This window comes from Setaria viridis, chromosome 9, assembly GCF_005286985.2.
Source record: "Setaria viridis chromosome 9, Setaria_viridis_v4.0, whole genome shotgun sequence".
Taxonomy (NCBI): Eukaryota; Viridiplantae; Streptophyta; class Magnoliopsida; order Poales; family Poaceae; genus Setaria; species Setaria viridis.
In genome coordinates this window covers 16,335,476-16,349,263 of record NC_048271.2, presented here as the reverse complement: position 1 = coordinate 16,349,263, position 13,788 = coordinate 16,335,476, and the positions used below count along the sequence as shown (strand labels likewise).

At 45.1% G+C, this 13,788-nt stretch overlaps 1 non-coding gene across 1 annotated transcript; it reads right to left on the bottom strand.

The window, feature by feature from the left end:
* Nucleotides 1–137: 137 nt before the first annotated feature.
* LOC117838008 (uncharacterized) lies at nucleotides 138–2,342 on the bottom strand. Its single transcript, XR_011896972.1, has 5 exons — nucleotides 2,194–2,342; nucleotides 1,746–1,912; nucleotides 1,169–1,505; nucleotides 675–828; nucleotides 138–580 (listed from the first exon to the last, which is right to left on the bottom strand). It is a non-coding gene; the product is annotated as an uncharacterized protein (transcript).
* Between the last annotated feature and the right edge of the window lie 11,446 nt (nucleotides 2,343–13,788).

Here is a 13,788-nt window from a genome sequence, read left to right as displayed (position 1 = left end):
TCCATCCACACAGACAATCAGATGTTGTCTCAGTGTGTTATTGTGTCATAGAAGCCTCTATCAAGCTAATCTATGCTAGAATTAAACATGCCATCAGTTCTCAGCTGTGACCAACTACTAAAAAATATGTTTGTCCACTGCACATATGCGAAGGATATGGCATGCCATGACACTATGTTATACATAGTGGAGGTACAACTAGTAACACAAGTAGCATAACTAGAGCACAGGAATCTGGAAAGTTTTGGTTTCCCCCTCACAAATGTTATCCAGAATTTAAGATTACCAACTGGTCACGTACGGCGCCAACGAACAGGGCATGCAAACCGTGCAAAATGTTTAAGGCTCAACCTATGTTTGCCATTTGCACTCTCATCATCTTCAGCAGAATCGGAGAGGCACATGTGCGAGCACAACCGTAGTGATGTACTCTACCCTTTCCTGGAGGAGCCAACGATTTCGAGCTTGCCTTCAATGCAACACTTGTTTTTCGTGAGATACCCATTCGAAGCGTCCTTGAAATCCTCTAGTGAAATGAACTTCTCCAGTCCCCACTTACAATTGCTCGTGGAGAACCGGCCTACATTTCCCCAATAAGACAAGTTAGGAATATGTGATGATAGGTTAGCATCTGGAACCCTGTTGATCGAGAAAACTTCTGTCAAAATACGAACCAGTTGCATCGCGATGCTTGCCACCCTCCTGGTCATAGATGAATAAGGTAAGTTCGACCAGGCTGCCAGATCTTTGGGGAGATCATTTGGCTTGCCCATGTTCAGATACAAGGAGAGGTGCTTCCCGTCATCAGATAGATGCATACTTATAAACCTGCAAGTTTGGAAGCATCACACATGCACAATTCAGTTGATGCATTAAGCTACATTACTCTTTACGTGTCAATTACATGTGCACTGTAGTAATTTCTATAAAATCATGTTTAAACTGGTAAGAGGGCTCGGATTGAAATAACATCCAGTCACGTCAAGCATCGCAAGCTGAAGATGCTATCATGACTAGATTGATAGATACTGATTAACCTGCAAAATTGAACAGTGTCAAAGGTCTGCGATTCAGTCCATGAATGAAAACGGCGCAGCCCTCAGTACCTCTTGAAAAAAAAGGGCAGATATAGTAGTCTTTACTTTTCAATGATCAAATTCAAATGAACTGCAGTAGCTTTAATGAAACCAAGCCTAAAAATGAAAAGGTATGGAACCAGTTGTATCCGCTGATTTCGAATTCCGGAGAACAGCTTGTATTCTTTAGAGCAAAGAAGTCCTCTATGTTCCAAGTGTAAGTTTTGGCCTCGTTGAAGGTGTTCGTCTTCCGGACAAAGAGTGTTTGTGATATCATATCCGCTTTTGCAGTGACAACTTTAATGAACTTGACTCCAAAGACACAGGTGTCGCCGATGAAGAATCCAGAGGACTGTTCCTTCAGTATATCGAGGGGAATCATGCATGCTATCCCAGTGCTTGTGCTTCCAGTCTCGAAATTGTGCTTCACTGCACACAAAAAAAATATCCAAAGCGTGAGTGTTCAGAAATAGAGATTTTACTGAAACAAACAATGGCTGTGAAACAGAATACTCGTTAGAGAGAAAATAAACATTCTCGAAGACAAACATAAATAAAGGTTGCAAACTTGCAAATTATAGCTGACAGTGTAACCAGGAAGATTTTGAGTTAATGTATGTAAAGCATCCCAGCTATTGCTATCAGGTGTATGTGTATTTGCTATTTTACCTTGATATTTGCGGTGCTTTCCATAGAACTGGTCATATATCATGAACTTGAAACATGCCTCAACGATAGTGTCGGGTTTCATTGAACTTTTTGACAGCCCAAGCCTCATAGAGACATAATCATTTTGATCTCCACTCTTTTTGTCCCTCAGATTCAGCATTAAGTACCTGCAAACAAATTAAGACAGGGCACTGAGGATCTGTTCATGGATGGCCATGTTCTCTTTTTTGATTCTTATACAGAAACCTCTGATAGGCCTGCAGCCTGCTATGTGTTGGGGCCTTGGGGGAGATGTTAAAAACAGTCATTTTTTTGTTGGCCAGACTTCTGAAGCTATTAAGTTTTTTTCATGCAGGATATTAACCAAGTTAGTTGATGTTGAACGGTTCTAGTTGTAGGAACCAACAGATGCAACAAGAGTCGCAAAGAGCAGCTGCTACATCCATACCAGTTCAAGTCCATGATCTTAAACGCTCCAGAGTATGTCCATCCTTCACCCTTGTTGAGAAGCGAGGAGAAGCCGTCAATTGTCCACTTGAAGGTTGTCTGCTCTGCAGCTGGAAAAGGAGGTGTTTTAACACTGGGATTGACAGGCATGAAGCATAGATAACTAGAACAGTATGAAAGATCAACATCTAAACATTAGTGCTGTGATAGAGAGGAAAGTCCAAATAACAAGATGAAGTGTTGCTCATGACGATCCATTAGTGCAGCTTCAGTGGGATATCGGTCCAATAACACTGTGATGAACAATGTTCTAGCCAAGAAACAAGCAGAAAAGGTGCAGAAGACAAGAGGAAATCCTTACGCGAAACAGTGAGGCAAGAGTTGCCCATAGCTCTGCCAATTCCTCTTCCCAGGAATCCTCTGCATGTGAAATCACTAGATCAGTCGCCATGCCATAAGCAAATCATCAGACTGCAGAGTTATGAACTTAAATTGTCTTTAGAGGCAGAGCGAATCTTATAGCCAAATAATTACCACAGACAGAATCAGAAATACTGACCAGAAAAAGAATTCGAAAGGCTAAAAACCTGCTGCACTAACAAGAAATAGGCGGGTTTTACTTCCAAGTCGATCCCTCTATCAAGAGAAAAAAAAGGCCCTAAAAACCAGGACGAGCACACTAGAACAAAATAGGAGATAGCAAGATGTAAAAACCCTGTCCACAAACCTATGAGGCCAAAACCACAAGAAATCCCTCAGTCCCTCCATCAATCCTCAAGAAACCCTGGGAGCACTCAGATTAGCGATCCCGGAGCACTACAGGAAGATCAAGTTCTTTCCTTATTCCCCCCTCTTCCACTTCCACTGTAGAAAGACCACAATCGATGCACACCAAAACCACGAAAGCAGCCAATTTTCCATGGATCGGAAAAGGGGAGACGAGAAATACCGCGATTTAGGGAACGATTGGACTCACCTTGGAGGCTTGGCTCTTTTCTTTTTTTTTGAAACGAACCAGCAGGAGAGCTGCTGCTATATTAAAAGAGAGGAAAAGCCCGACGGGCGCAAGGTGGGGTATTCTGGAGGTGCGACGGTGCGAGTGCGAGTGCGAGGGCAAGGGCAAGGGCGAGGGCGAGTGACGTAGGGCCTGCGTTTTTCTCCCAATGAGAAATTGAGAAGGATGCGCATGCACCCGAAAGGGCGGAGGCACGCGGTAACAAACTGAAGCCGTCAAGCGATTCAGCAGCCGGTTCCTTCGCTTAAAGATGCAACCGACCAACTGCAGCAGCGTGTTGCATTCGCATCCATGTGGGAGAGGGACTGGGCGTCCCTCGAGAGAGGGCTCCTCCACGACGTCTTCACCCGCCTCCCGGCCGACGCCGACGCCGCCAGCTTCCGCCACGTGTGCCGCGGCTGGCGCACCGCCGCGGGACCCGGCGCGCTTGTCCCCGGCCCCTGGTTCGTCCTGCAGTCGTCTGCCGCCGACGGCCATGGCGCCTTCGTCCGGCCCGCCGGGCGCCGCCGCGTCAAGCCCGTCCGCTTGGACGCCGCCAAAGCTCCTGTCTGCGCGTCGCGCGGCTGGCTCGCCGTGGAAGACGGCGGGAGCCTCCTCCTCAGGGAACCCATCTCCCGCGCCGAGTTCCCGCTGCCGGACTTCGAGGACCCCGAGTACCAGGACTACCAGCTGTCCGACATCTTCCTCTCCGACGACCCCCTCGACGCGCCCGGCCGGTGGGTTGCGTTCGCCTTCTTCAAGATGAAGCACGTCACCTACGCCGGCCACGTCCTCGCCTTCTGCCGCCCCGGCGACGGCGAGTGGGCCCGGTTCGATCTCGACGGCCAGTATGCTGGGTTCTACTGGGGGCTCGAGTTCTTCCGGGGCCGAGCCTACGTGCTCGTCGGCATCAGCTGCAGGATCGCCGTCTGCGACGTCGACGCGCGGACGCTCGTCGCGAGCTCGGTAACCCTAGAGCACGTGATGGAGTGGCCGTGGCGGGACGCCCAGGTGCACCTGGTGGAGTGCGGCGGCGACCTCCTGGCCGCGGCGGTGTCGCACTACGAGGACAGGATGCCGCCGTCGTGCTGCGCTCGCCGCCGGCGCCAGCCCAGGACGGTCGGCGTGAGGGTGGTGAAGGTCGAGTTCGCGGCGGGGGGCGGCGGCGCCATGCCGGTGGCGTTGTCGGACGTGGAGGGTACCGGGGACTACGCGCTGTTCGTGGCGCCGCGCGGCCACGCGTTCGCGCTCCCGGCGAGCGGCTTCCCCGCCGTCCGGCCCAGCTGCGTCTACCACTTCGACACCAATATGACGACGAAGAGCGCGAGCGGGATGATCATCACGGATCTGCTGGATCACACTCCACACCAGCATAGGCCCCTCCGGAAGCTGCCCCTCGCCGGGAAGTGGCATCCACTGTCTTGGTTCCGGCCCCGTTGTCCGTCGTTTGATACGACGCCGGCGCGCAGGCGATGGTTCTTTGCATGATCCCATTCATTTTATTTCCTTCTCAAGTTATACATCTTCTACAATGCTGTCTTATTTGAGGTACTGCCCGCTTAATTGGAATTCCTGAGATAATCTAATTGTTTCATGTGGATTTCGCGCGAATAATCTTGCATTGCACACATGCCCGAAATGGTTATGATAGTCTTTTATTACCGGTATGATTTAGATTGCAATTTGTACATCAAACCGACTTGCCTCCACCTACAACCCCCAAGGCTTCCGGCACCACTCCCTGTAAAAAGCACACAAGAGGTCGCTTTCCTTCCTCACCCGCCATAGGTCTTTCCTTTGTCATACCCTAGGCGTGCCCCTCCATTTGGTTCCATGTCTCCTTATGACTTGCTCCCCCAACACCTCCGACACTCTCGCCATCGCTACTCGCTATCTTGTTGTCCCAAAGCGCCCTCTGGGTCCAACAAACACTAGTAAACTTAGTAAACTATGTAACTTTAAGCTCAAAAAGTTTGCTGGATATAGAGAAGAAGGGGCAAAGATGGGAAGAGAAACTTCCAGGTGCAAGGGACAGATAGAACACTTGAGGGTGATAAAAAAATAAAAAAAATCTTAGTGGCATAAAGTCTATGTTTCCATGATTCATCTATAGAGTACACATGACAAATATATGATTATATGGTACGACATATAATCTGATAGAATCGGACAAATAGTTGCACCTACATCCCCAAGAGGAATCGGATTAACCTTGTTGGCAATATAAAGTTTATTCTGCCTGGTAGAAACAAAAGGCAAAAGCTATATCTCACCCAAGTGAAATCTAGCCTTTGCTCACTCAATTTTTCTGGCCCGTCCGATCTGATTTGTGCGGCTAGATGAGATCTGCTATGTTTTGTGTCTGCTCCCTCCATCTATTCTTCTTTTATCTCTATCTTGTCGCTGACTTGTGGGGTCCATTTGCCGGGCTACACTATTTCGCATTTTTTTTGGAAGCCACCGATATTTCTGGTCAGCATTTCCGACGCCGCTCTTTGCCCGCCCCCAGGTCCAACGCCCCTAACCCGCCCTGCCGCCGCCGGCGGCAAAGCCCCCGCCCACGTCACCCTGGAAGGTGAGCTCGCGCCGATGTCGAGCTGGCTTCCCCAGCTGCTCGTCCCACGGCTCCTCAAGCCTCCCGGCACCGCCGCCTCCGCATCGCCCCACCGGTCCCAGTAGCACGTTGTAACATCCGCAAAATCACTAACCTAAAATCACCCATTAAAAATCGTTTTTAAAATCTTTTTACCGCTGAGCTCCCGGAAATCTAAAATCTTCCCGGTGATTTCGCCGTCCCGGCACCCAAGCCGACAGCCATCATTTTATCCGTACCCGAAATTCTTGCCGCGTGCCGTCATCAGACGCCGCGCGTGTGCTCCGACCGCGTGCCGCGAACGCCGCCGGTCCCCCTCTTTTTCTTTCTCCTTTTCCCCTCCCCTTTTCCTTTTTCTTTTTTCCTTCTCCCTTTCTTCTTCTCCTTCTTTCTTCTCCTCCTCCCTCCTTCTCTCTCCTCTTCCTTTCTTCCTCCCGGTTCCTGGCACCACTCCTCCTAGCCGGCCCCAACGCCATTACTCCCCGGCGCCCACCTCCTGGCGCCACACCGCCGGCCGCCTTGGACCCGCACCCGGGCCACGTGCCGCCGCCCCGGCGCTGGCCCCTCGCCCGTCGGCTCCTCCGCCCGACGCGCCGCCGCCGGCCCCCTACCTCTCCTCCGGTGCCGCCTGCCGCTCGCCAGCATTGCCGTGCCCCCCCCCGAGATGCTCTCCCCCGGAACCCGAGCCCCTACCGCTGGCCCGGCCTGCCCGGCCCCCACCTCCATGCCGCATGCCACCGGCCGCCCGGTCCCCTACCACCGGCCGCCCCTCGCCGGCCTATAAAAAGGGCCACCCGCTCGGCCTCCCTTGCCACTCACTCCACCACCACCCCAGCTCGCCACCGCCGCCGCCTCCCGCCGCCGCCCGTGCTCCTCCACCCGAATGCCGCCGCCACCCAACCACCGCCGCCCGCCCCTCCCCCACCTTCAAGTTCGCACGATAATGGGCAAAATGGAGCCCCCTCCCTTCCCTCCGCCGCCCCGGCCCTCAGCTCACCGCCGGCGAGGCCCGGCCGGCCAGCCGCCGCCGGTCAACCCCCATCTCCCTCTCCCTCTCCAAGTTCCTCGAGAAGGAGATAGGATTTCCCATATTCCTGATTTGACCTCCAAGTTTTCCCAAATCACACATAGGTCCTTCCACCACTCTCATAACCCTTTTTGCGGATAAACCCCTCCACCTCCAGAAATATTTACAAATGGGTCCCTAGTTTATCGCAAATCAGTCCTAAACCTCCTTTTTAAGCCCTTAATCCATGTTTAACTCATCATTTCATGCGCCAAACTTCCTCCAATTAATCCCAAATTTTACCACGTCATCCTCCAGAATACTTCCGCCGATCTATATCCAAATTTCCCAAAAATATTCTTTTTACCTATTTTCCGTTCACGTTTTCTGTTCGGAGCTCAACGGATAAAAACCGATTTTCTTTTATTTATTTGTGTGTACGTTTGTGTGTGCCGTAGATCGTGGATTAACCAAGGAGGAGCCTGAGGAGGAGTTTGACCGCGAGCCCGAGCCCGAGGACCAGCAACACGAGCCGAAACTCCCGGAGGGCTTTGAAGACGGCAAGTCCAATCTCACCCTTTGATGCATACTTAATACCTAGTTTTTCAAACACAACCTATTGGCCTGTTTTATAAAATGCATATTGTTTTATTGCAAGACATAGTTGGATAGCCACCCCTTGATTGTTATGAACATTCCTTGTTGTCCCATGTTTATCTCTAAATATGACTTGCTCTGTTTAGATGATAACCACTGCTAGAGTGCTTAGGAGCTCGTTACTCAACTTCAATCGTTATTACAATGGTTTTTATGGAAAAATACATGTGTGTGTGTTCAAATGGGAAGTGGTTTTCCGGGTTCAAGGAAAAAGAGAGGTATAGATGAGATGGATGGGTGTTTCTTGTGTGAAATGCCAGGGTGTTGTGCTCGTACCTTAGTGGTTGGGCAATGTCGGGAGATATCCATCTTGTCATGGTTAAGGACCGAGTTGATGTGTCATCTTGCCTAATTCAACCATCGTGCAACCACTCGACCGTTGTATGGGCAACGGCTTAGCATAAATCCCACTAGCTGAACTGTTAGTCTTCAGGGGTGCTGGTGAGCAACGGGAGCCCATGGAAAAGGAGTAAGATCTTGGTGACTTAGGTCCCAGTTACGGCCTCGTGGATGAGCCGTGAACCCCTTGGGTGCTTCCGTGAGGACTAGCCAGTCTTAGTTAAGGTGGGTAATGGCTTTGTTAGGATTCGTACCGGCACTAAGGTAATCGTGTTGCGGTACCCTACTTGTGGGAAAAGTGTACAACCTCTACAGAGTTAAAACCTATCCGGATAGCCGTGTCCACGACATTGGACGAGTTACGGCTTGGTCACATAACTAGCACTTGGGCATGGATGGTCACGTGTGTGTGTGCGTGTGTGTGTGTTGGATTTTGGAAGTGTCCGGCAGTTGTGCCGTGGGCTATGGCGGACGGGAAGTCCGATAGCAATAAAACTTGGATCCTTTGTATAGGATCAACCCCACTCAATGTTTCAGTTACTAAAGAAAAGTTTTATGAAAACTCATTTGAAAACGAGCCCGTGCATGTGTTGGAAATTTGGCTTTACTGCAAATGAACCCTAGCCTATCCTTGATATATCCTGTGCATATACTTGCTTGTATCCCCCTCCGTGGATGGGGTTGGACTTGTTGAGTACGATCGTACTCACCCTTACTTCGTTGCTACAGAGGAAGACCTGGACTTCATCACCGAGGACCTTGAGTAGAGGTTGTGTCCGCACCCAACGCTGCCTGTGGTGTTGCCCTTTCCAAGATGTTGCTACTGCCGTGCAGTCCCGAGTGCGGTCTTTTGGCAGTCGCTTGGTTAGTCGCTGTTGTTTATTTACTTCTTATCGCTGCGTAGCTTTCACGCCCACTCCCTCGGGAGTTGTACGGTAACTGAATTATCTGTCGAATAAATGTGTTATCAGCCTCCTGGGACTGATATTTGTATCACATTTAGTCTCTACTTATATGGGGACGCTTCACATGTCCGCCTCGCCCTCGCCGCTGTAGCTGCCGAGATGAGCCTCAGTGCGCGACAAAGCCATCTTGCTGGCCGCGGGAGCCGGAGGAAGGACGGGGCGAAGGAGGAAGGGAGCATTCACCTAGCTCCCGTGCTGCCGAGGAGAACCACTCTAGAGTTCATCTGTTCCGATTAGTATTGCTGTCGATTTCTGTTTCCACACCCATGGATCTCGTGTTTCCTTTTGCCCTTTGTCTGATCTGATTTTGGTCCTAGTAGTTATAATCTCTAGGCCGCTTTATGCTATGGAATATTTTGATCTCTATCTTTTTTCACTTTGAGTCTGTGGTAATTGGTTCATGTCGTGTTACCGGCGATTCAATAGGATTTATTTTAGGATATTTTAGCATTGTAATCAGATCAGGTTACAACAGGTTTTGAATGTTTTGTTCTCATTGCTTAGGGTTTCGGCCTTTTGCACCTTTTGATAGCTGATTGGGTGAAGAGAAGGGGGAAGGAGATATTTCCTAATGAAATGGTGGTTCTCGGTCCTGGAGATCAGGCAGCTGTTTCATTATTAATGTTTATGTGAAATTGATGATATGGTAGGACTATATGAATGAGGGTGGGGGGTGGGGGTGGGGGTGGGGGATAAGGGGCATGATCATTATTTCTGATTATGAACAATTGTGCAGGTTGAATGGAGTGGTGTCTATTATTGTTTCACATATTTGAATCTTATTCATTCACTTGTATCTGCGTGTGTTTGCTTTGCCCACTAGGGATGTCGTGCTTCCTATTCCGGCCTCTGTGTTGTTTGCATCAGCAAACATAGGCATCTTTTGTGTTATAGAGGTTCGGTGATAATAGATGTAGCACTTTAGTTAGTGCAAGATACTGCTCTCATGACTTGCTTGTCACTAAGCTAGCAAGCACTTTTAGTTCATGTGTGCTTCATATCTGTGTTGTGTGCTTATCTAGCTAGGCATTAACTTTTATCTTTATGAGAAAATGAGAAACAGTCTGTCACTGGAAAAGATATGTAAAACCATGGAAATGTGTTTATCTTTTTTTTGTTATCTTTGAAGTTGACTTATATCAAGTGGCTAAAATATGTGTTATGAAACTGGTATTATTAATCTGACAGCTAGCAGTTAACTTGTACGATTTAGTACTCTAGGAATTAGGCTATCAATGTTTTGTATTATTAAAATATGTTTTATCTTTTTTTATTTGTACGATTTAGTACTCTAGCCCCTACAGCAATTGGCTTTCTATTCTTTAAGTAAAACTTAGACTACAGTTCGTAGGTTACTAGTTTCCAGCAGTCTACTAGTTTCAATTTTGTGCAGTGTCCTTATCATGCTACATCAATTGGTTTTTCTGTTCTTTATGTCAAGCTCATGTTGTTGTGAATGCATTACTACTACTGTATAAGACGAGTGATCCACTTGTCTGCCATTAGTCCAAATCATCCTAGAGGAACTTTATTCCTTGCCACTCGCGAGGAGCAAGCTAGTTGTCTGTTATTTGCTTGATTTTATCATCAGATTGTGTTTTTTGTATGAAATACTTTATTTTTTTAAAAAGTTTTCTGTTGATCATAACTCTAGTCTAAGTTCTAATTCTAATAATTTTTTATGGGATTTCCATATTATTACAATTTAGTCTCACTGATTTTAAAATTTATTCTCACCTGTGACTATAACTTTATCAAGATTTAATGAGAGCTAAGAGCAATTTCACCTGCTATCTATGATTTTCGGGTGTGTTTTTTACAATTGTTTGCCTTACTGATTCAAAAATTAGTTCTTACTATGAATACAACTTGTCATTCTCTTAGATTGATTTGTGCTCTTAGATGGTACAATATATTGATAAAACAAATCGGGCAAGTTACATCATAAGGCTTATTCAATATCTAACAAGTTGAGTTAACATTTTAGTAGAATCATATTATGATGTCATATATCTGAGTATCCATGTACTTTTCCATCTTTTTTATGGATGTAGTGACTGTATAAAAGCACTTGCACGAGCTAATATGGTTTGCATAAATTCTTATAGACATTGTGGTCGGCTATTCTTGTTGGTAATCCTCCAATTGTGAAATCAAGAGGGCATGTTGCTATTATAGCTATATTGTGACGGGAGCTTTTGCATTTTTTGGCAGTCGTACTTCTGCTTCTTCTTTTTCCTCATTTCCTCAGCTTTTTGTACCGTCCTCTTATTTAATTTTAATTTTGTTGGTTTTCCCTTTGTTGCTGCAACATCCGGATCTATGAGCTGTATTGAAGCCCATGTGATGTTCCTGTTACTTGCACATGACATCTCATTTGAGTTTGATTCTGCATCAGTCTCCCCAACCTTACTTTTGTGCATCTTTTTAAGCTCTTTTGTCAGCCTTTCTATCTCTTTCCTTAGGTATTTATATTTGCCATCTGATTTTGCACCTTCTGAGTTCATTTCTACTGCCATCAGTGAAAGGTTATTGAATCTTCAAATCTTATAACTCTTAGAGTACTTACAACTTATTGATTCTAAATTTCTAGCACTCATTGTACCATAATTCCTATGGAATCTAGGTGTAAGTCCTGCATGATTTGAAATTTTTGTACTTACCAGATATCCCAGTTGTACAAAAATACAAGAGTTTTTCTTTTCTTCAGTTTTCATAGTTTCACCTTCCTATATTTGGTTTTGGTTGACACCGCCCCCATCACCCCTCCATTGATCTGTGTTGATTTCGTTCTTCTGATTCAGATTAGGTTTCGTTCCCCTAATTTGTCCCTTCATTTCCATCCTGAAAGCACCCAATGTAGTGTGAGGTGATTTCGAGTGTTCAGACTACTCTATTCTTTTGCAGATTATCATCATACACAGTCTTTTTTGCTAGTATCTGCAGCCTGCTCTGCTTTGTATTTCCACCACCAATTCAATGTGTTGTATACACCTAGGCTTAGACACAGTTAGATTTGTGTTTTTCTTTGACCTATATGTTACTTCGTATTGCCTATTATACATACATACATACATACATACATACATACATACATACATACATACATACATACATACATACATACATACATACATACATACATACATACATACATATTATGTGTGTGTGTATGTTCAGATACAGTTAACTTGGTCTGATTTTACAATGAAATTATAATTGTTATTTTGGTATTTTCGAACGGTAAGTACCAGTAAAAATGTATGTGCAAATATGTGGTGCTTTTGAGTTGTAAATGCGATATATTAGCAGAACTAGTGGTGTTTACCTATGTATATTATCTGTAGTATCTTTTTTAGTTCAATTCATTGTGTAGCATTCATATATGATGTTCATTAATTTTATTTTGTTTTCTATTTATTACATAGTGCAAGATGGCTACAAAGAGACCAATTGGAGTAGCACTGGATGATGGAAGTGAAGGTTTTAATGATGGTCTGTTTGTTGCTGCTGGCCATCTGATTCTGTATTGTGATTTCACTTTTCATCTAATTACTTTAGTTTGAGCTGGGTCTCCAAGGAACCTGACATTTCATATTCCCCTTTCATCATTAATAGAAGTCAAGGAAGCGATTCTTAGGGGTTCATCGATTATTCACACTCTTTCTCTTCTGATATTTAATTTGCTTGCGGATTTCAATCCCCTTGCCACGAATCAATAATTGAGATTAGGACCCAACCGATTCACTATTCTCGCTTCATGTTATGAAGGCATGGTCGTAATTTGATATGAAGTAGTGTTTTGTAACTTTTGTTTCACTTGATTTTTGATACACTTGATTCAACCATAGTAGATTTTGGGCGGTTAGGGTTCAAATTTCTCATTTTGGAACTAAATATATGCCTATCAATTATATTTCCCGCAATTCATGTTCACTGTACCTCTGTGTGGTTGCTTTGGGTTCCATAATCTTGATTTATAGGATATCAACTTTGATTATTGGCTGCTTTGTCAAATCCTTCTCAATTTGTTATGTGACTTACAAATATCGTTGTGCTACTAGCTATGTAGACTAGGTAAGTTTGATTGCTGGTGTTCCCTGCATCATTCTATTTATATCTATGTAGTTTTGCTTTTGTACTGTGTTCATATCTCTTCAAAATTTAGCAAGATCCATAGACACAATTCATTAAATTGATGTACAGCTAGGTGCTATATCTTTTACAGTGTCAAACTTGCTGTAATTTCTGCAGCATGCATATGTAACTTGTGTTCATACATTAATATTTCATATTACGAGCTTTTTGTCTGATATCTACATGTATTGTCTGATATATATCTAATTTTCCTTTGCTTTGGTAATTCAGATTAATTCTTCTATTTGGTTCCAACAAGCCACTGCTTTGTCTGTATTGTTCCTGACATATTTTACAAAAGGTATATCTAACTGACAATTCATATGTCCTGCATATTCATAAGCAACACTAAAGGCATTGTAGATCTATATATATGTGAATAACTATTTTTCATATAGGAGTTTTACATCATATATATTTATCCTTTGCATCTGTATCTTTTTTGTAAAGGGGTCATGCCAAACTATATAGTTTCATAATGATTATTTTATCTTCTAAATCTCTATGAGCTAACCATAGTGTCATTTAACTGCACTTGAGACAGTTGATACTTTTTTGTTTACCATTTGTCAGATTAAAGTTTGAGAAGTAAATTTTTTCTACCAGGGAGACAAGAACAAGTTGTACAGAACAAGAAATTATCTGCTTACTTCTTCAATTCTTCTATCTTTGTATTGAAGTCTATTTCCATCTCCTTTTTTTCCCCTCCCATTGGCTTCTTCTCCTTCTAATCTTCTCGTCCTCTTTATCCCGATCTACTTTTTAATTCTGGAACTGTGTTGTCTTTCTTCTTCTCGGCAGTCAAGTTTGGTTTTATTTTTCTTTCTATTTTTTGCATTCCCTAGTGTGAAACTTCATGAACCTCTCTGCCTCCTCTATTGACTGGCCACTTTATTTCCTCCATC